Source organism: Elgaria multicarinata, chromosome 3, assembly GCF_023053635.1.
Source record: "Elgaria multicarinata webbii isolate HBS135686 ecotype San Diego chromosome 3, rElgMul1.1.pri, whole genome shotgun sequence".
Lineage (NCBI taxonomy): Eukaryota > Metazoa > Chordata > Lepidosauria > Squamata > Anguidae > Elgaria > Elgaria multicarinata.
Genome location: NC_086173.1, coordinates 147,254,680 through 147,282,084, shown reverse-complemented (window position 1 = coordinate 147,282,084; position 27,405 = coordinate 147,254,680).

Genomic DNA, 27,405 nt, shown 5'->3' with positions numbered 1-27,405 from the left:
GGTCTGATCCAGCATCATGTTTTCATTTCTGACTAGAGGTTCTCCTGTGTGCCACTGTTCCTCCAATTGGAGCCTAAACTGTGATTTCTCAAAACTTTATCAATGTGGGCTTCCCCAACTGCTGTTTTTTTTTTTTTTTGCAAATGCTTTTAAGAGTCCCTTAAATGTAGATAGTTTTAGAAGAGTTAGAGAAATTGATGGAGGAGAGGCCAACCCATGGATGTTGGCCCATAAGAGGCAATGACAGCTCTGTGTGCAGTAGCAGTATGCCACTACATCCCAGTTGCTAGGTGGCAAATGGCTTCACCAGTTGAGCTCTGACATACATAAACAGAAGGGTGGTTTATTGATATTTTAAATTGTGCCTCAAACATCCTCCTTTAACTTCTCCTGTCCTCCAGGGACTTTCTGATGAGTGTATTGTGTCTTTCAAACAAGCCATGGATTCTTGTCTACTCAAAGAATCACTGTATTCAATCAAAGACCATGTCAAGCTGAACCTGGATTAAGTATCAGCTACTTCCTGCCAAGGAAGCTCCATTGGTGGTTTTAGCATCTCTAGTAAGTTTAGATAAGGGCCTTTGTTCTCTCCCTCCACCGCCTTTTTCTCCACCTCCAAATTGCACATTATTTTAAACATGCTTTTTAAAAAATGAGTGCTTAAGCTGACCACTTCAGTTTAAGGGGGAAATCAGACATACGATGCGTATCCTCCAGACAGATTGCACTTCTAATTCTGATCCGGGCACTGAGCCAGATTCCTGTAGGACCCCACCACCACTACCCACTACTCTGGGGCAAATAGTAACTGGGGGGAGCTTTGGTAAGGAAACCGGTGTGGTGCCCTGATCTGGATCAGGAGCATGAGTCATAGGCCACAGCTAGACCTAAGGTTTATCCTGGGATCATCCAGGGTTCGCCCCTACCTGAGCACTGGATCCCCTGTGTGTCACCTAGATGAACAGGTTTGACCCCTGGACGATCCAGGGATAAACCTTAGGTCTAGCTGTGGCCATAGTGAGCCTCCGCATGGCTGCTTTTCCTTCAAAATCAACTCCAGAACCATCATCAGTTGTTGTCGTTGTTACTATTATTAGTTCAATGTATGAGTCACTCTGTAGCTGGAGCTTTCAGGGTGACATACGTAATGAAAACCAATACAGTACAAACAATGATAAAACACATTAAAAAGATTTAAACATCTACTCTTTTCGTCATTGCAGGGGAAAGATCACTGCAGTAAATGTCTACTGAATCTTACTGCTGTAATTTAATGTCATCACCGCCCGCTGAGAGCCCCCTCAGCATACCATGCATCCGGCATGCTAGAACTACGAGGAGACAAAGCAAGGCCTTCTCAGGGCTCATCTGCACCAAGCAGGATATTCCACTATGAAAGTGGTATATAAAAGGCAGGAGCCACACTACTGCTTTATTGCGGTATTGAAGTGCACTGACAACTGTTGGGGCCCATTGAAACATACCGCTTTCATATCACTTTCATCATGTTATATCCTGCTTGCTGTAGATGTGTCCTGGGCCCCGGCAGTTGTCAGTGTACTTCAGTAGCACTCTAAAGCAGTAACTTGGCTCCTGCCTTTTATATACCTCTTTCATACCACTTTCATAGTGGAATATCCAGCTTGGTGTAGATGAGCCCTCAGTCAGGGCTGCAGAATTGCGGAGTATGCTGCCCAGCAAAGACAATCCATGCCCATCCCCTGCTGTGTTTCAGAAAAAGGCGGTCATTGTTCTTGTGTCGCTTGGCATTTCAGGAGATGTACCAGTATTTGTAACTGTCCTGAAGAAGCCGGTCTGAAGCCAGCCACTTTCACTTATCTCTTTGGGCAGAGTGCCCAGACTGGGAAGCCCGCCAAGAATCAGACAACACAGCACTTAAACGATAAACAATAATGTGTATTCACAGAAGTTAAACACTCAATAGAACAGTCTCTAGTCCTTACGTAAAGTTCCAAGCCAAGTCCAAAATAACAATCCAGGGTTCAAAAGGCACGAGAGAGCAAGTCACCAGAGTCCATAAGCCAGTCCGAGTTTCAAAGGGCAGGAGAGAGTCACGGGGTCCAAGAAGTCCAGAGTCCAAAACGATCCAACAGGAACACGGCAAGGGTCCACGGTCCAGAGCTTCTCCCAGGCAAACCAGATAAGCTCTGACGATTTTCTGGCCTGCGGACTGCTATCTAAATACACCAGCTCAGCCTCACAGCTGTTCCTTGTTCAGCTGGCGTTTATTAGCAATCCGCTTAGATCGGCGTAACGCCTCCTTCTCTGCCCTTTGCTGTTTGAACGAGGGCACGTGTAACAAGTCTGTTTGCTCCTCTTCTAAGTCTGCACTGGATGAGGCCTCTGCTGGCTGTTGATCAGCCAAGCTGGTACTGGGTCCCGCCTGTGGCTGCTCATCCCCAGAGTCCTCATCCTCAGACAACTCACCATTCCTTACACTACTCCCCTCTCCATAATCCCCTCCTGCCGCCCTAGCTGGGCCTGGCTTGGAAGGGTAGTTAAGGTGAAAGTCCTGCACCAAGAGAGGAGCATGCACATCCCCAGCATTCTCCCAGGAGCGCTCTTCTGGCCCATAACCCAGCCAGTCAATTAAGTACTGCAAACGCCCTTGATGTTTCCGTGAGTCCAAGACTTGTGCCACTTCATACTCCTCCTCCCCATCCACTAACACTGGGACTGGAGGAGCCTTTGACCCAGCATCCGGCCTCACCCCTGCTGCTGGAACCAATAGAGAACGGTGAAACACAGGGTGAATCCGGAAAGTCCGAGGCAGCTGTAAGCGGAACGCCACCGGATTAATCTGTGCTGTTACTAAAAATGGACCCATAAAACGTGCATCCAACTTCCGGCAGGGTCGATGCCGTGGAAGATTCCGTGTTGATAAACACACCCAGTCACCAACCGTGATTGCCGGACCCTCCTGCCTCCTCCGATCAGCGCCCACCTTGTAGGCCTCTTTGGCCACCTGCAGCTGCTCCTGCACCATGGATTGCACTGCCTGTAATTCCTGCAACCATTGGTCTGCTGCAGGAACCTTGGTAGCGGGCACCACCGCCGGAAACCACCGTGGATGCATACCACTGGTTGCAAAGAACGGTGTCTGCTGCGTTGAGGCGTGCACAGAATTATTATAGGCGAATTCCGCCAAGGGAAGCAACCCCGCCCAATTGTCTTGTTGATAGTTAGAGTAACATCGGAGGTATTGCTCTAACGTGCCATTTGTCCGCTCTGTCTGGCCATCTGTTTGCGGATGAAAGGCTGATGACATATGCACTTTGATGTCCAAAACCTGCATCACCGCCTTCCAAAAACGTGCCGTAAATTGCGCTCCCCGATCCGAGACAATCCCCTCCGGCAGTCCATGTAACCTGAACACATTGTCCACGAACAACCGAGCAGTCTCCTGGGCGGTTGGTAACCCTGGACACGGGACAAAATGTGCCATCTTTGAAAAAAGATCGACCACTACAAATATAGTGGTGTGTCCCGCAGACAATGGCAAGTCTGTAATAAAGTCCATTGAAATCACCCGCCATGGACCCACAGGTGTAGGCAACGGATGTAGCAAGCCTGCCGGTCGCCCCCTTATGTCCTTTGCCCGATGGCACACCGGACAGCTCTGGACGTACCGAGCCACATCTGCTTGCACCCTCGGCCACCAAAAGTCTCTAGATAGCAGGTGCAAAGTCTTGTATATGCCAAAATGTCCGGCCGGTCGGCTGTCATGGCACAGCTGTAACACTGAGTCCCTACACACCCCTGCTGGCACATACAAACGACCTCGGTGATATAGGAGCCCGTCTCTTATGTGAAACGGTGCCTTGGCCCCTCCTGCTGCCTGTTCCTGCACCAACGCGTCCTGCCCCTGCACCTGGCGAATCTGTTCCCTCAAAGTCGGGGGCACCTGCGCTGCTGCAAAATGTTCGGGTCGCAGGATCGTTGACCGCACCTCCCTCTCCGTCTGCGCTGCATACTCTGGCTTGCGGGACAAGGCATCAGCCTGGCGATTTTGGGCCCGAGGAATATATTTCAACCGAAAGTTGAAACGCCCAAAAAACAAAGCCCAGCGCTTCTGCCTTTGTGTCAGCTTCCGGGCTGTTTGTAGATACTCCAGATTCCGGTGATCGGTTCGAACCTCTACTGGATACTCCGCCCCCTCCAACAGATGACGCCACACCTCGAAGGCCGCCTTTACTGCCAAGAGCTCCTTCTCCCAGATGGTGTAGTTTCTTTCTGGTGGAGTAAGCTGCCTAGAAAAAAACGCACAAGGCAACCACCCAGAGTCTGCTGTACTTGCCTGCAGCAGAACTGCACCTACGGCGACATCTGACGCATCCGTCTCCACCACAAACGGTTTACGTGGATCTGGATGCTGCAAAATTGGGGCTGCCGTAAACCGCTGCTTCAGCTGCTCGAAAGCTACCTGTGCTGCCGGTGTCCACCGAAACCCCGTCTTGCCCCTCAGCAACTGGGTGATGGGTTCCGCCAGGGTCGCGAACTCTGGAATAAAGCGCCGGTAAAAATTCGCGAAACCCAAAAAGCGCTGCACCTCCTTTCGAGTCCTAGGAGACTGCCAGGACAGGACCGCTTCGACCTTGGCGTGATCCATCGCCACTCCTCTTGCAGAGATCTTATAACCTAAAAAGTCCACTTCCGTGAGGTCGAACGCACATTTGTCTAATTTTGCGTACAACCTGTGCTCACGAAGTCTCTGCAAGACTGCCTTAACATGAGCATCATGCGCCTCCTGATTGGGGGAAAAAATCAAAAAATCATCCAGATAAATAATAACAAAGCGATCCAGGTAGTCCCTGAAAATGTCATTAACAAAATGCTGAAATACAGCTGGGGCGTTGCATAATCCGAACGACATCACCGTATATTCATAGTGCCCATATCTGGTCTGAAAAGCAGTCTTCCACTCGTCCCCTTCCTTGATTCTCACCAAATTATAGGCCCCGCGAAGATCTAATTTGGTAAAAACCTTCGCATGTCGCAGGCGCTCCAAAAGTTCTGGAATTAATGGTAAGGGGTAGCGGTTACGCACTGTGATGCGGTTCAGACCTCTATAATCATTACAGAGACGCAAATCCCCTGTCTTTTTGCGTACAAAGAATACAGGTGCACCTGCAGGCGACTTAGAAGGGCGAATAAACCCCTTCTGTATGTTGGTCTCCAAAAATTCCCGTAAAACCGCCAACTCTGGTTCTGAAAGGGAATAAATGCGCCCTGCTGGTATAGAGGCCCCTGGTAACAAATCAATGGTGCAGTCGTATGGCCTATGCGGTGGAAGCCTATCCGCCTCCTTTTTGTCAAAAACATCCGCAAATTCAGCGTACTTTGCTGGAAGATCTGCGGCCGCGGATCTTGGAACCACTGCCACGGCTGCCTGCACCTGCTCTGGCCAACAATGTTCTTGACAATAGGGTGAAGCAAAAAGTACTTCCCGCCGACCCCATGAGATATGGGGATCATGCTGCGTGAGCCATGGCATCCCCAAAACCACTGCAAAATGTGGTACCGCTGCCACATAGAAACGTAGACGCTCCACATGCCCCTGGATCTCCAGCCTCAACAGAGTGGTCTGGTGCGTAACTGGCCCTGATTTTAAAAGTCGCCCATCAATTGTCTCCACCTGCCTCGGCTCTGCCAGCGGCTCTAGTGTGAAATTGTGTTGGGAAGCAAATGCCCAGTCCATAAAATTGCTGGATGCTCCAGAGTCAACCATAACTCCCACTGCACACCCCTGAGCCTGCTCCTCTGACAACGTTGCTGAGACCAGTAGAGGGTCTTTTCTAGGTTCTGCATGAGGCACACCTGCCTCTGCCCCCAAAATTCCCAGGCTAGCGACCCCTCCTAAGCCTGGGAAGTCCCGTTTCCCGACAAAGACCCCTTCTGTCCTTTGGCAGGGCAGACTCGAGCAAAATGCCCCCCATGTCCACAATATAAGCACACGCCAGCCGCTCTCCTTCGCTGCTTCTCCGCTGCAGAGAGACGTGCTCTTACAGCTCCCTGCTGCATGGGCTCTTCCCCAGTACAAGGCGAGACCACGACTGCAGGTGTTGCTGCTGGCTCCACCACTGGCTGTACTCTCCAGCCTGTTGTTCCTTTTCGTGCCAAACGACGAGCTGATAAGCGAGCATCCATCCGGGTGGCCTGTTCGATGAGCAGAGCCAATGATGTAGGCGGTGCTGAGCATGCCAATTCGTCCAACAGCTCCTCTGCCAGGCCATAACGAAACTGTGACTGAAGTGCACTGTCATTCCAAGTCAGGTCTTGTGCCAGGAGACGAAACTGCGTAGCATATTCAGCCACTGACCCCTTTCCCTGACGCAACTCCCTTATGCAGTGCTCAGCTGTTTCTGCTTTCACCGGATCTCCCCAGATGGCTGTCATCTCTTTCAGAAATGCATCCAGGTTGTCAAGCAAAGGGCTATCCTGATTGAGATAAGGTGTAACCCATTTGCTTGCAGACCCAGACAACAAGGACACAATAAAAGCTACTTTGTGCCCATCTGTAACAAAATCCTCCGGGCGGACCTTGAAATGCAATTTGCAGTTTGCAAGAAAAGTGTCCAGCATTCCCCTTTCTCCGGAAAACCTCTCTGGCATGGTTGCAAAGCATTTACTCCTACGCGGCAGTGGCGGAGGCTGAGAAGGGGCAGCCGTTGCCTGATTTACTTGCGCTTGGAGCATGATGATTAATTGCGTGAGCTGAGTCACCTGCGCAGCTAACTGATTCTGCTGTTCCACAAAGTTTTCCATCCTTATTTTTTCTTAACAGAAAAAGTGCTGGTTTACGTTGGTCAGAGCTTATTCTGTCCTGAAGAAGCCGGTCTGAAGCCAGCCACTTTCACTTATCTCTTTGGGCAGAGTGCCCAGACTGGGAAGCCCGCCAAGAATCAGACAACACAGCACTTAAACGATAAACAATAATGTGTATTCACAGAAGTTAAACACTCAATAGAACAGTCTCTAGTCCTTACGTAAAGTTCCAAGCCAAGTCCAAAATAACAATCCAGGGTTCAAAAGGCACGAGAGAGCAAGTCACCAGAGTCCATAAGCCAGTCCGAGTTTCAAAGGGCAGGAGAGAGTCACGGGGTCCAAGAAGTCCAGAGTCCAAAACGATCCAACAGGAACACGGCAAGGGTCCACGGTCCAGAGCTTCTCCCAGGCAAACCAGATAAGCTCTGACGATTTTCTGGCCTGCGGACTGCTATCTAAATACACCAGCTCAGCCTCACAGCTGTTCCTTGTTCAGCTGGCGTTTATTAGCAATCCGCTTAGATCGGCGTAACGCCTCCTTCTCTGCCCTTTGCTGTTTGAACGAGGGCACGTGTAACAAGTCTGTTTGCTCCTCTTCTAAGTCTGCACTGGATGAGGCCTCTGCTGGCTGTTGATCAGCCAAGCTGGTACTGGGTCCCGCCTGTGGCTGCTCATCCCCAGAGTCCTCATCCTCAGACAACTCACCATTCCTTACAGTAACGTCTTTTTTCCATGCATGATACTTCACTGGTTGTTGTTCTTTTGTACCTTGTGCATTGCTATACAATTGTTTTAATTGTAATCTGCCTCGTATTTGCTTTGAGGTGGGGCGGAAACCTTTAAGTAAGTACTAGGGATGTGCTCCGCTCCGATTAGAATCAGAGAATCAGAAGCGAATTGGCCTGCTCCGCCTTGCCCAGAGGCAGAGTAGAAGCGGACCGGGGACCCGTAGAAGCACGGCAAAGAGAAGCGCCCATACGCGGAGCGCTTCTCTTTTCGCGGACCGATCCGATCGCCATTTTGAAAAATTTAGCCCATAGGATTGCATTGTGGAAAAGAATAGGGGATAACTGTGTTGTTTTTTAAGCTATCTTTCTGAAACTTCTTGTGCTTAGAGAGTCGTGGCTGGGGGTCATTTTGAGCCTACTCTCAGCTCTCTGCGTGCTGCGGTTCGCTTGCTAGAATTTTTGGAAAAATCGGGTAAAACAGCAGGAAAATACCTTTTTCGAAGGGCTGAGGGGCAGAGTCAACTCCCGGTCATGATCACATGATCCCAAAGTTGGAGGAGGGGATAGGCAAAACGGGTAACTTGGGATTCTGGGAACTTCTCTTTCTTAGTCTGAACGGACTTTTCCCAGTGTTTTTTTAAAACAGCAGCCCCACCAAATGCACAAACACAACCTGAAATCATATACTAAGCCAATAATAAGAGACAGAAAACACAGCATTGCTACCCACCCTAACTTTGGGGAACAACTGAATAGATGTGGTGCAAGGGGATGAGCTCCCCTAGGGCATGTGGATGTGCCCAGTGCACTCTCCTGTCCTTGGAGGGCCATCAGAGCCCTCCAAAGGTAAATCACTGGAGAGAATGCCTATCATGAGTTGAAGTGATCGTTTGCTTCTTAAAGACTTGTACCTAGACAGGACCAGTCAAATTAGCAGATGACTCCCACTCCCCTTGGGCACGTCCACTCCCCTCTTACTGGTAAAAGACAGATATAGCCTTTTTAAAAAAATTCTTCTTGTTGTTTATTCAGCAACACTGCTGCTTTTAATTCCACCCCTCCTTTGTTTGTTTATTTATTTATTTATTCCATTTTATATGCATTACTGGCTTTGAAACTATCCTTGGCTCACTTCCTTGTGCCCACAGAAATGTCTGCTGCCTGCCTGCCTTCCCTCCCTCCTCCCCTGCCCACCTCGCAGGGATGGTTTTGTGTGTCTTGCTTTGACTCAGGGGAGAAGTCCTTCCTGTGCTCAAGTTCCAAATCAATTTTTCAAGTGTGGAAGAAGATTCATATTTAGGTTTATCTCTACTCCCCAATTCATGGCATGTTGGGATTTCCTTTGAAATGGGCCCATTGAGCTGTCTGCAGATACTGGGGTGTCCGACTTTCATAAATTCCCCCAAAATCCGGGGATGATGGGATTGGCTTGAAACTTGGCATCCATGTGGACACATGGGTAAGCTGTCATGGGACCGAAGGTGAGGTTTCTGACATGCAAATTGACGTAGTTGTAAAATGGGACTTGATTTGGGGTGAGTTAAAAGGTTAGAGCCCCGCCAAAAATCAGGGGATGATGAGATTGCCTTGAGTCTTGGCGTGCATGTGTATCCCTGGATAAGCTATCATGGTGCCATGTTTGAGGTTTCTAACATGCAAATTGATGGAGCTATCGAAAAGGGTGTGAATGGGGTGCCTGATTTTCAAAAATTCCCCAAAAATCAGGGGATGATGGGATTGGCTTGAAACTTGGCTTGCGTGTGTATACCTCCATGAGGTGTCATGGTGCCAAACTTGAGGTTTCTAACTTTAACAGAAAAAAGTTGTATACTTTTTTAGCTTTCAATGCAAGCCTATGGGGGGGGGGAAACGGAGCTCCGATCCGGATCCGGAGCTCCGCAGCACAGCGGAGCGGACATAGGCGGAGCGGGGGTGGAGCGAAGCGGCCCGATCTGCAAATTGCGGATCTGGAAGAGAAGTGGAGCGGGGGGGGTCCGTGCACACCCCTAGTAAGTACGATCACATCCTACAGGCGCAAGGCCACGTCTAGCAGCAAGCCAGTGGTTGACGGTGTATTAAGAGCCAGCATGCTCTAGCTTTCACCAATCCAGTGTTCCCCAGATGTGTTGGACTACAACTCCCATTATCCCAAGCCAGCATGGTGATGATCCAGAAAATGGGAAAACCTGGAATCATAGATTAGAATCATAGAATAGTAGAGTTGGAAGGGGCCTATGAAGCCATCAAGTCATTATTATTATTATTATTATTATTATTATTATTATTTATTACATTTATATACCGCCCCATAGCCGAAGCTCTCTGGGCGGTTTACAGCCAAGGTTTCATTGAATAACCTTTGGTGTCACTATATCCTAATAATAAAATAGGATGAAAAATGCTGATCAGCCCTGGGTTTTAGTAATAGGACTGGTTAAATAAATGTATTCCCAGAATGTACGATTTAGACCCTTGATGTATTTATTCTAAGGTATTTTATGTGTGCAAGTTTTGAATAAATAAAAAGAACAATTCTTTACCTGTGCTGTCTCTGTGCTGTTCTATTGACATGGCCTGGTAATTGTTTTCGGGGTTGTTCCCCAATGTGAACTGCCCAGAGAGCTTCGGCTATTGGGCGGTATAAAAATGTAATAAATAAATAAATAAATAAAATGTACTGTGCGAGGCTTAAAAATAGGCTTGATGCCAAATAAACTGTAAAATAGTCAGAGCAATCCCATTGGTTGGGGTGGGTTGCTCTGACATAGTAGTAAACTCTAGAGAATCCAAAGCTGTGCCAAACTCACACCTGCACAGGGGGAGGGAGAGAAGAGTGAGATTTTGTTTCTTTCTGTCCTTTTCCAGGTGTGTGTTTTCTTTCAATAACTGTTTCCCTCCCATTGATGCTTGTGGGAAAGGAATGAACTATAAAAAAAAACCTCTGCCCTGGCTGTAGTTAGCCTTAGTATAAAAACTTCCCTTGGCACAAGTGGGGACTTTCCCACTAAATCTAATTGCCACATGAGTTGAGTGAGGGGATTTTTGTTAATATCACGGCTGGGGAAGGAAGGTTCAAACCTCCTTTCTCCTCATGCTGTGGCCCTGATAAAATGGGAGAGGGGGTCACATCTAGAATTAATTAGAAAAAAACACAGCCTGGCTGCATGCCATACAACTAACATAAAATCTAGTCCTCAAGTACCGTGCATGCGTCTAGTTCTTCCTCCCAGAATATTCTCTCCACTGCAAGTTGATAAAAGCCTGGAATGGACTAGACACCAATTCGTTCAGGGCATTCTGGAATACTAGCTAGGATCAAAGAATACATCCAACACAGACATGACAACTATCTCAATAGTGAGATGTATGGCCTCATCAATATCAACATCCCTGTTCCCCCCCCTTTGTGCTCTATAGCAGGGATGGGGGACCTTCTTCCCCCTCGCCCCCCAATGTGCCTGATAAGACTCATGAGAATTCCCCATCCAGCCTGGCAGGTTCTTTCCTTAGCCTGTACCCCACAGGGGAAAGCTCTTATCTCCAATCAGCAACTGATCAGAGACAACTGCTTTTTTCCTGCTCAGCACTAAAAAAAAAGGTTGCTTTTCTCAGTCATTAGCAAGGGAAAACAGTTTCTTCCAATCAGCTGCTGATCAAAGAAAGATGCTTTTCACTGTGCAGCAGAGAGGCTGGAAGCTACTGAGTGCTTCTTTCTGAGCCTTGCCCTGAGAAGCATGCTCTACTGACTTCTGAGCAGACATGCTTCCTACTATACATTGGTAATAATGGAATTTGCGGTAGGGATGAGTGTTTTGAATTTTTCTAGCTTTGCTCCTCACTTTTACATATCACTTCACCTACCCTGGTCTATACACTTCTCTGAGCATTCCTACACCAGGGAAAACAACTTTACTGCAGCTTTCTGCTTCCATTTTTGTCCCACAATCATGGCAGGCTGTCTTTACACACCCTTCCCTTCCCCGCTCCCCTTCCCCCTCCTTTAACCAGGAGTTCTATATGTTTCATTTAGACAGCCATAAGATGGCACTGTGGTCTTCCTCTTCTTATAGCACAATTTCCTCTTTTCATGCTGAAATGGAAAGGGGGGGGCTTTTTGTTACTAGAACCATAGAATCCTTCCAAAGCATGAGAGAGGCACTGGAGGCTTACAGTGTCATGTAATCAATCTGGAAACTTCTGTGAATAGCCAGTCACAAGTGTGCTGTAAATAGCTCATTTAGAGAAGCCCTCTGAAATGGAATTCAGCCTTCTTGATGAAAAAGATTTGTCGCCCCTGCCCTATATTATGACAATAGGCCTGTTTGTGGCACCTTCGTGCAAAGTATATCCCAGAGCCCCGATGTCACCCACACAGTTAATGTTGAAGCATGAACATAACCACTTGAGAGCAACTGCTAGTAAATCACTTCTAATAATGTGAAAAATCCATTAATAGTTTATCTTTGCTGTTCTGGAAGCTGTCTATACGCTCTGAAAGCCCTGCAGAGGATGCGCTGCGGTGCGCCAGTTATACGACGCAGCAGCCACCTTGAAGTCACTGCGGGACTTTCTTACAAAGCTCCTGATTTCCTACAAAACTCTGTATTTAGGCTGGAGTGAGGCAAACACGGCTCTTCCACCATCTAGCCTTTATTTATTTATTTATTTATTTATTGCATTTGTATACCACCCTATAGCCGAAGCTCTCTGGGCGGTTCATCTTGCTCCAGTGTCAATGCAAAGGTGTTCCCAGGCATAAGGTAACCCCTGATTGGTCACCGGAAGCCTAGGCAGGGGGCAGACCAGCAAGCTGCATGGCTGCTGGAAACCCAGCACCCTCTCTCTGCATCAGGACTAGCCACCGCCACCCCGCAACAGAGAAAGTGCAGGGTTTTGTTTAATATGGCAGCAACCTGGCACCATAGAGGCAGCCCCCTAGTCACTGAACCACACATGCTCCAGTTTTAGTCCTCCTTGATCATAGAGGGGAGGTGAAGCAAGACTGCCTGCTTTTGTACACCTTTTTGTGTGCTTGCAGTCTTCTCTCTACACAGTGCTCTCCACTCAAAGATGAGAGGAGGAAAGAATGTGGGGAATTGGCAAAGTCAAGCAAAGCCGAAGGGAGTGGAGAGCACTTAAGAACAATCTTAATTTGAATAAGTCCTTGAACTTGTATAATCACTGGCCCAATCCCTTCTTCCTGTTCCTTTAACTTGCGACAATAGCTTTATAGCTAGCACACATAGCTGTATATGGCTTTGAGCAAATCTCTGTGTTTCACACGCCCTGCTTTCCTGAGTGGAAATTCCAGGCAAGTTTCGAATGGTAGGCTCCTTATCGTCACATCTTCCCATCGAGATCAGGCTCCTAGTGTGGAGCATTTCTGCCAGCAGCATAAGACATATTTGTTGGCCAGGTTATTTTAATATTTTTATTGCCTTATTAAGGTTTTATTGGGTTTTGGAGGGGGGGTTATCCTGACTTAATCTTGTGGAACACATTGGGATTTTATTCTTTAATAAATGGAAAGTGTTATAGAAATTCTCTGAAATAAATAAATATTCTTGGTGTATACATGTTGATTTACAAATATACAGGGTGAGTGCAGGGCCTATCACAGTGGGGAGGGGAGGGCCTCACATTCACAGAGGGCCTGTTCAAACGATGCGCTAACCCACCATGGTTCGCCCAAAAATGCAATCCATGTTGGGTTAATTTTAGGGTGACCATATTTTAGAAATGAAAAAGGAGAACAAAATTCATATGGACAAGACAATACTTTGCAACCGACCAGACATAACAGTCATAAACAAAAAAGATAAACACAACTACCTCATTGACATAGCAATACCTAATAACAAAAATGTTGTGAAAAGGAGAGAGGAAAAGAGAGAGAAATATACACCACTGGCTATGGAAGTTAAAGGACTATGGCAACAGGAAAAAGTTACAAATATTCTGTTAGTCCCATCAGCCACCAGCATCACATCAAAATATTTTTTTACAGAAAACCCGCATCCAAAATACATCAGGATGCAGCAAGTTGAAATGCAAGGAAGGCACGTCAGTACATGGGCTAGCCAGCGAATGTTGGCTTTCACCACCCTCCCAGAAGTCCCTCTTCTCACGTGATGTCTGGGAGACTCAGGGAAGCCACCAAGCAAGTGGCAGCTTCCTCAGCTCTCCCGGATGTCACACAAGAAGGTGGGACTTCCAGGAGTGACACAAGGCCCAGCAAAACCATGCCCAGCTTGTCCCCCACCCCCAACTTTCCCAGAGAGCTTCAGCTATTGGGCGGTATAAAAATGTAATAAATAAATAAATAAATAAATAAATAAATAAGATATTTTAAAATAAATTGAAAATTCCCCCTGGAGCCTCCCTGAGGGCCCAAACTCCTGGAGATTTCCAGGGGAAACTGGCAAGTTGGTCACCCTAGTTAGCGTGTCATGTGGTGGCTGTTCCACCCCCACTCCCATGATGGATCTCCCCACCTGCTGCAGGAGGGTTAGCAGGCTGCCCATTTAATCCCATGTTGTCTGGGGGAAACTCCATGGGGGTTTTTCTCATTGTTTAGCTGGAAAAAAATGATGGTGACCATAGAGTCCACCAGCAAAAGCTACCGCCACTTCCAGCAATGATGGAGATTCTCTATGGTCAGCAGCCTTTTTTGTTTCTTCAGTTTTTTCAATGGAGCTGCTGCTGGGCTTCTGTTCTGCATGCAGAGTGTGGCAGGATGCGTGGGTAGGTAGTGGAATCATGGGGCGCAGCATGGTTTTGTTACCCCTTCCATCTCTGTAGTAACCCTACCCACCCACCTTTCACGTGCATCTGAACAGAGCCACAAGAGATATTCCAATTTGGACTCACTAGTGTGTTTCCTAATGCTGCTGTTGCATTGAGCATTTTTCTCAGTCTACCCGCATCAGCAGCTGCAAGTGAACAGTCTCTCAATATGCAGGTGAACGGTCTCTCAATATACCATTCAACTATGGGATCAGATCGTTTGAATGGCCTTACTATGCTTGGCATAAACTATGACATGCCAAGGAACCTATTTTTTTCCAGAATAATTGGTGAATTTGCACAGAAAAAAAGCTGGAAAAGCAGTAGTTAAATAATAAAAAAGGAACCTGTATTACAAATTATTGCATTGTTGTGTGCATGTGTGTTGAAAGTGTTAATTTGCTAAAGGTACAACATTTAAAATATACCACCATTTTTGTAACTCTGTCTTGGCATATCTTTAGCTTTTTTAATATATATATTAATATATAATGAAATGGAAGTGGCCCGGAGCCTCTCTCAACCAGATGCCTGGGTAAGTGGGAGGGAAGGAAGCAGGCTCACAGGCAGTCCCTAGAGGTGAATCAACCCAGACCTCCAAAGTCCTGACAGCTAACCAACAACCTCTTAGCAGCATTTCCCCCCCAGCCAGATCCCAAACTCAAGTTATTTTCCTCATCTCTGGCCAAATTCACACTACTATTACTTTCAGCCTCTGTCAGGAATCTAGATGTTGTTGAAGTACAACTCCCATCAGCCCTGACCATTGCCCTGCTGTCTGGGGCTGATCTGGACAACATCTGGAGGGTCACAGGTGCTGATGAAGGCAACAATTCAAAAGGTGAAAGATATCCCAACAAGATGGGCAACTGATCAGCACAAAGAGAGGCATTTTTGTCTACTAAATGCCTGAACTTCAAGTTTCAGGCATAGGCAGTGAACAACACCGGAGGTGCAGGCTAAAAATGACATTACCAGAACCGGAAATCTTGTTTTCCAGGGTAGTGACAAGTAAAAACTTCACCTGCTATTGAAGTTACACTGCTATTAAAGGCACAGGAGCCTTGCTGGCAGCCGGGGTGGGGGTGGGGGTGGGGAGTGGAGTGGCCATTTTATCATAATAGGTAGAATGAGGAAGATAACAACAGGCTCTTTCCAAGTATACCCTAATGACCACATATTGAAGGAAGAATTATGACATATGGCTGTGTGCATGAAAAGAAAGGGCTAAAATGAGGAAATGCAGAAGAAATGGTGTGGTGTTCTCAATCGCTATGGAACATTAACAATGAATGGGACATGCTTTCCACTCCTTGAGTTTCCCCTGCCTCCAGAGTTGCAAAGCAATGCGTCACACCTTCCCCGTAACTTCAGCGTGAGCCAAAGGACTGTGTCTTGCTATCACTGCACTGTCACACGGCTTAAACCTGTTGCTGTTACTAACAGGATCTCTCCCTGCAAGCCCAGGCCTCTGGAGCATGGACGTGATGGTGGAATGTGTTCTGGCCATTGATGTACTTCCATCATTCATCATCGAGGGAGCCACACCTCAGGGAAACACAAGAGGGCAAAGGTATGCAGGCGGAGACGTCACAGATAGGCACAGTGAGTTCAGTAGCCCAATCATCATTCGTTTTCTTTCTATGCCAAGAATTCAGAAGCAAGCGGACACGGCAGCACTCCCTCTTGTTCGACCTGGTAGAGCAGCAAGATGAAACCGCTATGGATTCTGGCACCGGGAGTCAATTACCTGACCTTCCTGCTGCTTTCTGTCTTCTTTGCAGGTAGGCCACTTGAACAGGAGTCTAGATTGGTGGTCAGCAACTGGATTGGTTGGGGAGGGGATCAAGGAAAGAGTACGGGGCCTGGGCATCCTTTCTTTCTGCTCCTCCTCCTCCTCTTCTTCCCCCTCCTCCGGTGCTGCTGCCATAGCATACTCATAAGCAGTGCTAGCTCCAGGTTTTGGACAATTTGGATGGCTTTAAAAGGGGGTTAGATAAATTCTGGAGGAGAAGGCTATCATAGAATAGTAGAGTTGGAAGGGGTCTATAAGGCCATCGAGTCCAAACCACGACCCCCACTCAATGCAGGAATCCACCCTAGAGCTAGGGTGACCATACGAAAAGGAGGGCAGGGCTCCTGTATCTTTAACAGTTGCATAGAAAAAGGAATTTCAGCAGGTGTCATTTGTATATATGGAGAACCTGGTGAAATTCCCTCTTCATCACCACAGTTAAAGCTGCAGGAGCTATACTAGAGTGACCAGATTTAAACGAGGGCAGAGCACCTGCAGCTTTAACTGTTGTGATGAAGAGGGGATTTCACCAGGTTCTCCATATATACAAATGACACCTGCTGAAATTCCCTTTTCAATACAACTGTTAAAGATACAGGAGCCCTGTCCTCCTTTTCATGTGGTCAGCCTACTGAAGCATACCTGACTGATGGCTGTCCAGCTGCCTCTTGAATGCCCCTAGTGTGGGAGAGCCCATAACGTCCCTAGGTAACTGGTTCCATTGTCTTACCGCTCTAACAGTCAGGAAGTTTTTCCTGATGTCCAGCTGGAATCTGGCTTCCTGTAACTTGAGCCCATTATTCTGTGTCCTGCACTCAATGGCTACTACTCCTGATAGCTCTGTGCTACCTCCAGTATCAGAGGCAGTAAGCCTATGTCCAGTAACTGCGGGGGAACATGGCTGGGAGGGTGCTGTTGCACTCATGTCCTGCTTGGGAGTGCTCATTGGCCACTGTATGAATGGAGTGCTGAATTAGATGGACCCTTGCTCTGATCCAGCAGGGCTCCTCTTACGTTCTCATCTCAATGGTGCCTCTCCCTTAGTGAGTCTACCTTCTCACCACCATTGCCACCAGCTGCTCTTGCTCTTCTTCCTCTTTCTCATCATTGCTTCCACTTGCTTATTTGCTTGACAGACAGAGAGCCAGGGAGGAAGCAGGCAGGGGGCATCTCCTTCTCCTCCTTCCTGCCACTGCAGTGGTCTGAAGCAGGTCATAACTGTGAACAGAGGATCAACTCCAGGAGGCTCTTCCGTGGGCTGCTGATAGTGTGTGGCCCTTCGACAAGAGCCGGGCTGAGCCCACCCTTGACACCAGCCATGCCCATAAGTGGCTAAGGGCGAAAAACAAGCCATTTCCCTGCCTGTCCTGGGGAGCAGAAGGTATCTGTAGAAAAGGTGGGTGGTGAAGTCCATGTATGCCCGACAGCTTCCCCTTCTACCTGGGTTATACGGCAGTTAGATAAAGCTAAAGGGCCCCTTGTACTTGCCTGGAAGGTCCTAAGTGAATGATGGGCGTGCTGGTGGAATTGTGCCGCTTGAGTTTAGCTTTATAGGCCCTGGTGGCTTTATTGGTCATTAAGCACATTGTGCACACTCTTACACTGCTTCTAATCTCAATAGTCCCAACATGTGCCCAAGGCTGGGAGACGCATGTAGGATTACCATACCTATTAGTGCCATCCGATTCGCTTCACACGGAAGAGGCTTGTTCTGTATTCCCAAAGAATGTAAAATATTAGAATTACTCTTTTCCTTTCTGTTTTTGGCATTTTTAAATTAGTACTGAATGCAGGGATTGCAATTTTCACTCAGTTGGGGGGTTGTCAAGACAGCATTGGTGCTGCATCCCCCCCAAATCCCACTGTTTCACTCTTCTGGGGTTGTGCCGGGGAATACTCATGCCAAGGAGCGAGTGCAGGGTTTACAGCCGCTGCCCCCGTCCCTCCCTGGCTTTTCCCCACCTTCCCCCCACCCCCTTTAAAACATGAGATGCAAAAGGTTCCTTGGCAAAAGGAAAACTCTTCTCCCCATGCTGAAGTCAGCGCAGGGTGTTCCAGCAGGCATTTGGCTCACCGGTCTGCCCTCTGCCCAATCAGGGGTCGCCATCCACCCGGCCATGCCTCTGCATTGAGGCTGGAGCGAGGTTAGATGGCCAAAGGGCCGTGTTCGCCTCGCTCCATCCTGAAAAGTCAGGGTAAATCCCTAACTTTTAAACTATGGGGCTGCTTTGGAAAACCCTGCGACGGCTTCGAGGTGGCTGCTGCGCTGTATAATCGGCACAGTGCCGCTTCCATAGCGTATAAACAGCCCCCTGGGACCGTGGCATACCGGGAAGGGAGATTTAATACTTCCCTCCCCAGCCATGATCCCCACAAACACTGTTGCGCCCACCTTCCCGTGGCAATTATCCTTAGGAAAAGAGCCCCCATCAGCACGAGACATTTAATGTGATGTGCAGTTCGGCCCTCAACCTTCCATGATGCACCTAGGAGGTTACAATATGTGGTTGGATTGGTGGCGTCATGGCTTGTAAGGCCTGAACTATACTATACAGCCCTGTAGCCAGGGTGGGGCAAATGGATTCACCTCACCTCTCGCACAAGAACTGTGCCTTGCCGCCCCTGGGTTTTTTTTTTAAATTGTCTTTTTGATTTATGACATGACACAGTCTGCATCTATAGAATAAATAGAAGAGTCCCCAAAAATCTGTTCACTCAAGACATTTCCTGATTGAGGGTGGATTTTTCATGATCACAATCACCCTTTAATTACTTAAGTGGTCAGCCTTTGCCGTTTCAAGTTGTGTTCTTTACCCAACCAGCAATAAATAAGCATGTTTGTTTGCTTGCAGTAAGAAGTTTGTTTATTCTGCAGTTCTTAAGATGTGTAGCGCAAGATTGGGTGCTTATTGCTGAAGGGTAAAATAAAGAGATAACTGAAAGTGATCTAAAAAAAATATCTGCCCTAAGTTACCTTTTAATCTTTTAAAGCACTCACTTATACTCAGAATCATAATGGCTAATTTTTCTTCTTTTTCTTGAGTGCTCGATGGCAAAGGACAAAAACAGCCCCAGAGGAATAGAAATACTGCTATATACACTACATTTACCTGGCTGTGTTGGCCACACAGATTTTCCCAATCTGTGCAGTTCAGCATGAGGCCTTTTCAGGGTTTCTCGGTAGAAAAAAACATCCTGGCAACCAGTTAAAAAGAAATCCAGTTTCTTAGTTAAGTTTCCAATTGCTTAGTTAGTACTTTATATAGCAATCTACACTACTGCTTTAAAGCACTTTAAAGCGCTTTATAACAGTTTTGAGAACTGTTTGGGCCCAGAACACACTGCATATACAGTTTTCAAAACGTTTTCAAAGTGCTTTAAAGCGCTTTAAAAGCAGTAGTGTAGATCTCCCCCAGTTGGACAATCAGGCGGAAAGTTTTTAACTGGTTGCTGTTCTATACAAGTGCTGGAAAATCTAAAGGTCAAGAACAAGGTTAGAAGGAGAGACCCTCAAGGAGGAGTTTACAAACACACCTTAAAAAAAAAAATTCCTCTGGCTTTCCCTAAACTTGTAGCATGGAGGAGTTTGTTTTCTGGGTGGAGAAGAAAGGAGGAATGTTGGTGTCTTTCCCTTCCCCCGGCCTGGCCCTCACATCAGTGAGTGGTGGGAGGGGGGAGTTTGCTGGCACTATGCACTCCCTCCCCCATCTACCCCACCTAGAAACATGGCTGCCCCACCTAGCAAGGAAGACTGGCTACAGGGCTGCTATATTCTATGAGTAGGGTGAGGCCCTGGAATGAGTCAAGGAGGGGTCAAAATCCAGAAATTGGCATGCCGCAGGAAGAGAGAAAAACATGTGCTTCCTCTCTGATTTTTTTTTTTCTCATGATCTGGAAAGGAAAAATAATGGGAGTTATAGGAAACACGTACAGAGATACTGCAGAGCTTGGGCTGTTTTCAGCACAGTGGATGAGCACATGTTTCTCATGCGGAAGGTCCCAGGTTCAATCCTTGGCATCTCCAGGGAGGAGTGTAAAAGAATCCCGTCAGAAATCCCAGAGAGGAGCTGGCAGCCAGTGTAAAGCAGGGATGAGGAACCTGTGGTCTGCCAGATGCCATTGGACTACAACTCCCATCGCCAGTCATGCTGGCTGTGGCTGATGGGAGTTGGAGACTGATAACATTTAGAGGGTTACAGGTTCCCCCAGACAAGCCTAAATGGACCAATGGTATGAATCGGTATATGGAAGATCCCTGCCTCTCTAAGAGAGAGCGCGAATGAAATTTTACCAGTGGAGGCTGGTGGCTCCAATATCAGTGGGGCTGTGAATCTGCTCTGGGTTTCAGTCAGAACTCTAAAGGCGCTATCCAGGGTGCTGAACCCTATACCCCCCTAATGGGTTCAGTGCTTTGGATAGCTCCTTTAGAATTCTGGCTGGTTCTGACTGAAACCCAGAGAGGATTCACAGCCCCACTGACATGGCAGCCAACAGCCTACACTGAATTTTATGTACATGTGCATTTTGGCAGCTTAATTGGAGAATCTGAGTGAGAATTTCTCTCCCAAGATTTGTTTGAAGGCTAATGAGAATATTACAGTAGTTGGCACATCACACGCTGTGATAGAACATCCTATCACGAGGAAGGGTTCAAAGTACCATATAAGGAAGACTACAATCCAATATGCAGTTACTTAAGAGTTAATCCTGTTGAGCAGAGTGGGACTTCCTTCTGAGTAAACATGCAGAGGAATGGGATTATATTTATTTATTTTATTTGTTACATTTATATACCCCCCATAGCCAAAGCTCTCTGGGCGGTTTACAAAAGTTAAAAACAGTAAACATTAAAAGTATACAAAATTTAAAACATAAGAACAACAGTATAAAAACAACAGTATCCATTTAAAAACAACAATTCTGGGGTCCATTAAAAACAAACTTAACGTTATTAAATGCTGTTAAAATGCCTGGGAGAAGAGAAAAGTCTTGACCTGGCGCCGAAAAGATAACAACGTTGGCGCCAGGCGAGCCTCATCGGGGAGATCATTCCACAGTCGGGGGGCCACCACTGAAAAGGCCCTCTCCCTTGTTGCCATCCTCCGAGCTTCCCTCGGAGTAGGCACTCGGAGGAGGACCTTAGAAGTTGAGCTCAGTGTACGGGTAGGTTCATGTCGGGAGAGGCGTTCCATCAGGTATTGTGGTCCCAAGCCATGTAGAGCTTTATAGGTTAAAACCAGCACCTTGAATTGGGCTCAGAAACGTATAGGCAGCCAATGCAAGCGGGCTAGAATTGGTGTTATATGTTCGAACCTCCTTGTTCCAGTTATCAATCTGGCCGCTGTATTTTGCACAAGCTGCAGCTTCTGAACCATCTTCAAAGGCTGCCCCATGTAGAGGGCATTGCAGTAATCTAATTTGGAGGTTACCAGAGTATGGACAACTGAAGCTAGGTTATCCCTGTCCAGATAGGGGCGTAGCTGGGCCACCAACCGGAGTTGGTAGAAAGCACTCCATGCCACCGAGGCCACCTGAGCCTCAAGTGACAGAGATGGTTCTAGGAGAACCCCCACGCTATGAACCTGCACCTTCAGGGGGAGTGCAGCCCCATCCAGAACTGGTTGAACACCCACCATCCAGTCAGAAGAACCACCCACCAACAACATCTCAGTCTTGTCTGGATTGAGTTTCAGTTTATTAGCCCTCATCCAGTCCATTGTCGCAGCCAGGCAACAGTTCAGCACATCCACGGCCTCACCTGATGAAAAGGAGAAGTAGAGTAATTTCTTTTACTCTTGTGTTATAGTTAAGAAAAGAAATCTTGATTTTTAAGTTGTTTTCTTAAAATACTGTTGATATATGCAAGGTTTGTCAAATGTGATCACTGATAAATCTTTTATTTATTTATGACATTTTTCTTTCAGTGTTTTCTCCAAGGGGTTCAAGGATGACATACACTCACACGCATCCTTTATCCCCACAACAACCTGAGAGTTGGAGAAAAATCTGAACATTCTCAACAAAAAAAAAACTGGCAAATTGCTGGCAGCAGGCAGAAATAAGGAGCATTGTCCACTAGACGGCAGTGTCGTAAGAGATGTTGTTGATTTGGTTTATAGATAGAATTGGTTGGAAAATTCATTTATTTTATGTGGCAGGGGAGAGCTCATTCACCAAGAAGAAAACTGCCAGAGCTTCGGCTGTGGGGCGGTATATAATGAAAGAAAGAAAGAGAGAGAGAGAGAGAGAGAGAGAGAGAGAGAGAGAAGGGCTCCTAGTGCTGGAGTCAGAAGGCTTCGCGCGGCTGCTCTGCCTTTTTCTTCTTACTGGATTTTCTGCCATAAGGAAAAAAAGATGGATAAAGCAGAGGGAATATAGGGGAGGATTTCAAGTGGAAGATGATGTAGCCAGGACCCCACACAAAATTCCATGAACGGGGTAGTACAATGGCACCATAAAAGCCTCCAGAGTCAGACAAAACTGGAAAGCATCCAAAATGCCACGGTGAAAAACAAGAGACAAAAAGCTCCATCACACAGGAAGTTAACACACTCCCTACCTTCGCTTCTCCGCCCGTGTTTTCGTTCCTCAGTTACTTCCTCTTTTCAAAACAGGAAGTACAGAACGAGCACGAGGCCCATTGAGTCCGCTGTTCTAACGGCGCTGCTTCTCTTGCACACAGCAGGAAAGAGCAGCAATTCCAAGTTTAAAAACCATCGGACTTAATGAGGGTTTTTTTTGTCACACAAGGAAGGCCAGAAGGGGCGGAAGGGGCGCGGGAGGCAGACGACGTCATGTGACGGACCTGAGCAACTCCGTGAGTGCCCAGTAACGAGCGTGCAATAAAACACTCGTTGGATAGGGTTTAATGTCCCGGGACATTCCATAAAAGCTCCATCTGATTAGTGTTTTACTGCACATTTGTTACTGGGCACTCACAGATTGCTCACATGACGTTGTCTGCCTCTCTCGCATCTTCCGCCCCTTCTGGCCTTTGTTTGCGCTGCACACAAAAAAAGTCCAGTTCCTGCTCTCTCCTACCAGACTGAATGGGCCTAATTACTTCCTGTTTTCAGGAAGCGATATCGGAGCGACGACAGAGAAGCGATGGGAGCTGCGCGTTTCGACCGAGATGAGATGTGGCTCATTGTCTCTTTAACTATAGATAGATAGATATATTTCTAATAAAAAAAGAGCTGAACCAAGTTTGGCCGGACAATCCATTTTAAATGGGCTAAGGACAGGAACAGGGCCGGGGGCGGGGGGAGCGAATGCCCTTCTGCATCGTCAGAATGTCATTCCCTACAGTAATCTTGAAGGGAATAGTTTAGAAAAAAGGCAAGAAGGGGGGCATGATAGAAGTGTATAAAAATGTGCATCAGGTGAAGAAAGTGGATAGAGAGAAGCTGACTGGGAAGCAGCAGCCTCCAATGAAGCTGAGTGGAGATTCAGGACAGATAAAAGGAATTTATTTATTTATTTATTTATTTATTTATTTATTACATTTCTATACCGCCCAATAGCCGGAGCTCTACTGTGTGACTTCTTCACACAGCGCATAGTTCAAATTATGGAATTTGCAGGCACAAAATGTGGTGGAGGCTACCAACCTGGATGGCTTTGAACGGGGACAAATTCATGGAGGATCAGGCTGTCAACGCCTATTAGTGTGCTACCTCCAGAACCAGAGGCAGCAGGAACATGAATGGGAGGGTGCTATTGCCCTCATGTCCCCTGGGGACTGCCTTAGATGTAATCAACATTGAGTGTGCAAGAAACTCAGCATGTCAGAAGGGAGGAGCGCAGCAGAGAATCAGATAGTTAATTAGTTAGAGACGTGTTTGTATTATGTTGTCATTTTGACTGGTTAGCATCTCTTTAACCGAAGATTCTGTGTGTCCCATGATGCAATTCTCAGGCTTGCTTCCTGATTCTAAATACTCTCTGTGTTAGTTATGTTTCCTGACGACAGTTGATGAGAAGTCTCCAAGACGTCTTGATGACATTAGTTTATCTCTCCACTCCTAGTCTATCTATCAATGTTTCATATTTGTTCTAAGAATAAACTAATTCATATTTGTGTTCCCTACTATTAAAAGAATTGTCTCTGGCATTGTTTTTAAGAACACACGAATTAAGACTTCCGCCAGGCTGCCGCCACCGCCTTAAGCAAAACCCCATTCTTTCTCTGCAGTGGGGTTACACCGGCTAATTCTGGCACAAAGGGAGGGTGCAAGTTTCCAGTGGCCATTGGCATGCCAGGCACACACCCTACCCTCTGCCCAGGAGGACAGCGACCAATCAGGGGTCGCCAACCTCCTGAGAACGCCTCCACCGTGACTCCGGAATAAGGAGAGACGGCGGATGTGCCATACTCACCTCACTCTGGGGGGAAAGTTGGGGTAAGTCCCTGACTCCTTTCAATTGCAGTTTTGCAGGAAAGCCCCCCCCCCCCCGATGGCTGTGAGGTGGCTGCTGTGTCGTATAACCAATGCAGCGCCACCGTGAACCAATTGCAGGGCTTTCAGACCATCTAGGCAGCCCCCTGCTCATGGGCTTCCTATTGGGGTATGTGGTTGTCCACTGTGGGAAACAGGATACTGAACTAGATAGGCCTTTGGTGATGTCGTCCCCTTTACATTGCTCCTGCTCCTGCTCCATTTAGCAGCAGCCTAACATAAGAAAATTTAGCAGTTGATGTTTATCCCACCACTTATCTCTATGTCGGGAGGCAGAGCAGGAAACCACCCGCTAGATTTCTCTGTGTCAGGCAGCTGTTAAAGATACAAGAAAGGGGTCAGTAAAACAAAAAATGATAGGAACCCTATTGGCTATATCAGTGCTTGAATTAGAGAGGGGAGCAGAAGAGACCCTGGGTCTCTTCTATTTTGTGACAGTACCCGTGGCTACTATTTTCAGAAGGGTCCAAGGGGGAGCATGATTTGGCTAAAACTGGGGAGAGCCAAGGCTGGAGCTTGTGGATTTCATGAAGGAGCCCACCCCCACCCCTCACCCCCAAATGAGCACTGGCAAATATATTATTTCAGCTTAATCGTTCTTTCTCAAAGGAGGGCCTTTTCTTTTCTCATTAGGGACTACTAATATATCTGCCAGCAGTACACCGTCCCCAGAGACTAGCACATTGCAGTCCAGAGGGAACACCACAGCAGCAGCAACTGAAAAGGCCAAAACACTTCCCGGTGTCACAGCACGGCCAGCCCATAGGTCCATCGCCACGACTGCACCTGCCATAGCCAGCATCACAAGCAGAGCTACAAGAGACAAAGGCAGAATTCGCACCACCATGGCAAGTGTGTATCCTGCTAGCTGATGTACAGATTTCTTGTTGTCGTTTTTTGTTCATTTGTTTCCATTTCTAAGAGAACAGCCCTGCAGCCCCTGGGAGAGGGTCCCAGGGACCATCAGCTTGCTCAGAAAAAAAAAAAAAACCCTTCCGAGGTCGGAGACAGCACTCAGACCTCAGAAGGGGAATACAGAGATCTGCCCCCTCACAGCCAGCTTGGAAAGAACCGTGCCTGCTACCCTCTGAGGATGGAAAACAGTTCAGTGAGTGCCCAGAGAGCACCGCACAGCCAGCCAGACCCTTAACAAGCTGCCATTTTGCGTAAAAATGGTGGGTCGTTATTCTGCGGAAAATTCTTTTACAGAAAAGGCAGCCATGTAGCCACCATCTATGCAAGTTTATTCACACCTCTAATGGCAGCACTAATGGCAGATCTAAGGCAGCACTCAGTTAACCACAAGGTTAACCACAGGAGGCTGACAGACAACACACTAAGCCATGGTTAGGCACTAACCCTTTTGCAGCATATAGTTAGTGAAGGCGGTTAAGCCATGGCTATGCAGCCACCATAGTTAGGGGAAATGGCCTAGACACAACAGGCTAAGCCATCACGGTTAGCTCAAAATGCTTAACCAACACGGCTTAGCAGGTTGTCTGAACAGGCCCACTGTGAATGTCTTACGCTGTCACAAAATGGGTTGTGAATGTGCATGCCATGGGTCAAGAAGGGAAAGATATAATTATGGAAAAGCAGGAAGAATCAGCAACTTAATAATTGTTGTCTGGATTCCTCTTTCCTGTTTGGATGTGTTTTGTTTTCCTCACTTGTCTATCATTTTCATCCATTTATCAGGCAAGAGCACCACAGGAAGTTTGTTCTACAAAATGTATGGTGCACCACGTGTAGAGGCCACCGACACAGCCATCTTTACCGCAACGTTGGTTTCTACCACAGTTTCATCTCTGACAACTACTAGCCCCCAGCCATCACGCACAAGTGACAACATATCCCCAATGAACAGTACTGTGGCCACATCGACAGGAACCAATGCTGCAACGGATACAACCTCACCAGGTATGGAGGGTGCTGACCTAGCAACAGAGCTGAAACAAACAGAAGGTGATGGAAGAACAAGTCCTGTTGGATATTTTTTTCAGATTATGCATCTGCGGAATTGTGCATGGTTGGGCAGAAAGTAGACGTCCAGGTGCGTTGGACTTCAGCTCCCAGCACTCCTGACTATAGGTCATGCTTTCAGGGGCTTCTGGGAGTTGAAGTCCAAAACGTCTGAAGATGTACCTTCTTCTGACCATCCCTAGTAGGGAGATCTAAATGGTGATGGAGAGGCCCAACTGACCTAGAGGCTGGTGCCTCACATGAATTGAGCCCCTGCCCCAAATCATCTACAATGCATAAGGAGATACTCAGGGGCTCTTTGATAGACAGGCCAATGTGAAAAGTATTCTCTGAAATCAGACAATAAAGGCGAACTGAAGTCTGTAGATAAGTGAGGAGGGGACAGAATAGAAGAATAGCAGAGGGGGAAAGAAGTCAGGAATGGTAGGTTGAAAAGGCAGAAAACCCTTCCTTGCTAGTGAAGATGCTGAGCTGATCCAGTGATCTTCCCCAACCTGGTGCCCTCCAGATGTTTGGGACTTCAATTCCCTTCTCTCCCAGTCCACTTGGCCGATGGACAGCGGTTTGAACCAGATTTAAACCGGATCAGCCCCCCTCCTTCTCATGACAGCCTCTCCAGCCCTCTGAAAATGCTACGTGAAGAGTCAGGAGACCCTGCTGAATGGGATGAGCTGTGATGTTGGGGAAGAGGGATCCTTAAAAATCAGGCAGAGGGACCTTTTGTGAGTGGAGCCCTCCCTCTGGCGCAGGGCTGGCCCAAGTCACTTTGCTCCCTGAGGCAAAGGACAAGATGGCGCCCTCTTCCCTTCCATGTGAAAAACCCAACTGGACTGGGAGTTGAACCTGTATTCATTTGTGATAATGGAAC